Here is a 3873-nt window from a genome sequence, read left to right as displayed (position 1 = left end):
CCTCCCCCACCCCATCCTCTCTCGCTCGCCCTCTTCCAGCCGGCCCCTCGCATGTCTTTGTGCTCCATTTCCTGGTCCCTCCCTTTCCCTCAATTGCTCACTCTCAGACATCTCCAGACGCCCTCTTGCTCTGCCACTTACCAGTTTGCAGTCTTCCTGAAAGAAGATTGGGTTTCCTCTGACTTTCGTCCTCCAAGTATCCGAGGCAGGGCTGGAATGTTGCCAAACCTTCTCAGCGGCCCTGACCCAGGGTATTTCTCAGAGCAGAGACTCAGGTGTGAACCGCCCCCCCCAACCAGGGCGGGCAAGGGTTGCCTGCCTTGTGTGGTCCCTAATGGCTACAGAGATTTGAATTTGCCTGCTTTTCTCTGTGATTTTAATGGAGAAGGTGCCTTGTGAAAGAAACAAATTGGATATTGGATTTCACAGATCCTTCTGCTCTGCCCTTCTGACCCTGATAAGCCACTGAAATTCTCGATGTCCTTGAGTTTTTGTAATACTCGCCTATAAAGTGAACTGCCCTGGGGAGGCAGCTCGGCTTCTGGACTTGTTTTCACACGCCAGGGAGGGCGGGGGTGTCTGTGGATCAACAGTAGAGGGAGAGCTTTGACAGGAAGCACTTTAATTTTCTCCCTTCAGCAGCAGGTGCTGTGGAAAACACTGGGGGCACCGGCAGCAAAAATTACTAATTTTTTTAATTACTAAAATTACTAATATAAATGAGTGTATTTAAGTATGTATTTTACATATATTTATAATGTATATTGACTGCATGCAATAGCAGCCTTCTAGTACAATGGACCGAGGCCTGAAGGGCCTGAAGCCCTAAGGGGAAACTTCTTTATTGGAGGAATAGCAATAAACTTGACTCACCCGACACCATTATATGGAAGTAGATTTCATTACTGAAGAATTGCAGACAAAAGAATCGAACTTATCACCCGTGCACACCCCTCCCCTCCAGTCAGTGGGTGGGCATGGTCACGTGGAATATTACGCAGCAGTTGAAACGAACAGACCACAGCTCACCCAGCCAGGTGCACGAATCTCTCCAACATCATGTTAAGCGGTGGAAACCGGATACAGAAGAGAAGAGTGCGCCCTGTGGGATCCCATCAATACGAAGTTCAAAACCTGGCAAAACTAATCGATGGTGCCAGAAGCAGAGGGCTGCCTGGGCTCCAAAAATGTTGTGATATTTTTATTCCAATGCTGAGCACGCCAGCGTGTTCACTTTTTGAAAAGTCATTAGGCTGTACATTCATGATGGTTGCTGTTTTCTCTTTGTACACTTCAATTTTTTAAAAAATTAACTCATCAAAATCAGTCATCAAGGTTGCTTGTAAGCACTTCCCCCCCAGCTCAGCAGTGTGCCCGGGATGACGGGGAATTACAGAGAAGAGTGAGATGCTGTCTGTGACCTCAGGAACCTTCTGGAAATTTAGTTCCGTCTGGTGTCCCCGGCTCCCCCCCTAGCCCTTTGGGTTTGTCATTCACCAGAAAGAATTTGCTCAGCCCACCTCAAGCCTGTGGCTCTGGACACAGATGACTCACCCCATACACTTCAGAGCATCCCGAGGTCACCGCAAAGATCACTTCCTAATCGTAGCATTTCTTTGACGAAGGAAGCGGTCTAGGTAAAGGGAGCCAAGGCTGCGCTGTTCTGCTGAGTGGAGATTTGTCTTGCAAAGAAAAAGCTCTTCCGTAATGCTTAAAATCAGTTGGATCAGATCCTTCTATCTGGTGGTTTCATCGAGGTGTACTGATACGTTCATTTTAAGAAAAGCTATCACCTGCAGCTGCTTCCCTGCTCTCTCTTTATGGTGCTGCCCGGGCAGGGAAGGGGGTCTCCAATATGTTCTCTTTGCCTTTTTTTTCTAGTTTTTATTTTCACTTCTCTTTTCATTATCCCTTCAGGCTTTACTGGCCCTTCAAAGGGCCCCTGCTTCATGAACTAATGATGACAGATGTTGATACAACATCTGTTGCCGGATTTAAACACCTTCCATCCGGTTAGAATTCATCTGGAAGGCAAGCTTGTCCTGCACTTTAGTCTGCACTTGAGCGCGGCCGTGGGGACACGGGCTGCACAGGAGCTGCTTGAGATGACGATTCTGCTCCAGCTTCTCACCACGAAGGGGTGTAGCTCACACACAGTGGTGAGCTCGCTCCCCGTCCTTGTGCCAGATCATCTCTCTCTCCATCTTGCACAGTTAACTGCACACATGCATTTCATCGTGAGCGTTGGCTGGTCGGGTTTGGTCGATATTTCCTAGTAACTGTGTTTTGCTGGACCTCGGGTCCTTCCAGGTCAATGTTCTCAGCTTTCCTCCCCCACAGAAAAGTCAAGGCAGGTTCCCTTTTGCTTCTCTGATGCAAATAAGTACTGGAGCGAGGTCTTCATTTTCTAGCAATTGGTTTTGGCACCTTCTTACCTCTACCTGATCTCTCTTTCAAGAGCCCTTCTTGAGCAATTACCATGAGACCAGGAAGTTAGGAATATTGAACAAAGGAAAAAGAGTCTGAGTTAAAAACCCTTGTTTTCAAGTCTTCTCTCTTGGTTACTAGCCTTGCTCCCCGGATAATGGGTGTTACAGTAATAAAATAATAATAAAAATAAAATAATAATAATAAAAAATAATAAAAAGGTAATTCTAGGCAGAGTATGAAGATAACTTATGAAGAGTATGAAGGTATTTTATCTTATGAAGATAAGGTAAAATTAGGTGACTTAGGAAACTTTTGGGTGTGGTACAAATGTTTGTCACCTTGCTTTGGTGAAGGTTTCACAGGCATCTACGTGTGTCAACACTCCTCAGTTGATGAGTACATTTGAAGGATATGCAGTTATTGGGCATCAGTTATACATCCATAAAGCATAAAAAATTAGAAGTTTGAAGATTTTTAGAATCTGTAACTTGCTATACAAATGTTAATTATTAGTAATCCTTGTTACTGTTTTTAAGAAAGTAGCTAACATTTTCCTTAAGCAGAATGTCTTCTTTCAGAGGTAAATTTGAGCTTGGCAGTTCGTTCAGGGAGCTGAATTCGACTTCCCCCAGGCCGAGGTTTCTCATCTGTGGCACTGATGACATTTGGAACCAAATAATTCTTTGCACAGAGGCTGTACAGGGCATTGTAGGATGTTAGCTGCATCCCTGGCCTGTACCCGCTAGGTACACCGCCCCCCCTGTGGCAATCAGAAATGTCTATGGGGCAGATCACCCTGGCTTGGAGACCACTGTTCTAGGCCATGTTGCATAGACAACTTTTTTGTTACTCAGAGTCCCTAATTCCTATGTTTAATTTCTGAGCTTGTGACAGGATTTATACTTTTTAAACCGAGACAGTAATAAAGATTCAGGCCTAAAACTGCTCCCATCCGTATTTTCTGTTATAGAAAACGTTTGCCTGACCTGAAATATGTGAACTATTTTTGTGTCCCCTTTTCCTTTAACACATCCTGCTGGCACCCATGTCTGATTTCAGCCCCAGCATCTTGGGTCCTGGTCTCAGACGTGCTTTGCATGTTTGGTGCCAGAAGAGGCGGCCGATGCTGTGACAGACGTGTGCAGGGGGGAGGGGCGAACATGGGGTTCAGAGCAATTAATCTTAGCAACAGCTTCCTTTTACTGGTGATCATAGGATTTGTAAAGGGGTCTGTAAATATCAGTGCTTGCTACGGACCCTCTCGTCCCCAGTATTGCTTTTCCTTTGGTTTCCGAGAAGGATCCAAAGCAGAGAAAGCCTGTGCCCTTTAAAAGTGCTCGTTTAGCATCGTGCAGACCGCTAGCCTTTTTGTTCTCCTCTTAGTTGCCTTTTAATGAGCGATTTGGGCGGGGGGGGGGGGTGAGGTTTTTCTACATGAACACC

At 45.8% G+C, this 3873-nt stretch overlaps 1 protein-coding gene across 1 annotated transcript in view; it reads left to right on the top strand.

Moving 5' to 3' along the window:
• KIF16B (kinesin family member 16B) overlaps positions 1 to 3873 on the top strand; it is a 277180-nt gene that overhangs the window by 272804 nt on the left and 503 nt on the right. The window lies entirely within an intron of this gene.

This window comes from Lipotes vexillifer, unplaced genomic scaffold (assembly GCF_000442215.2).
Source record: "Lipotes vexillifer unplaced genomic scaffold, Lipotes_vexillifer_v1.1 scaffold670, whole genome shotgun sequence".
Classification (NCBI taxonomy): Eukaryota; Metazoa; Chordata; class Mammalia; order Artiodactyla; family Lipotidae; genus Lipotes; species Lipotes vexillifer.
The sequence above is the reverse complement of the archived record's forward strand: the minus strand, read 5'-3'. Positions and strand labels throughout refer to the sequence as shown.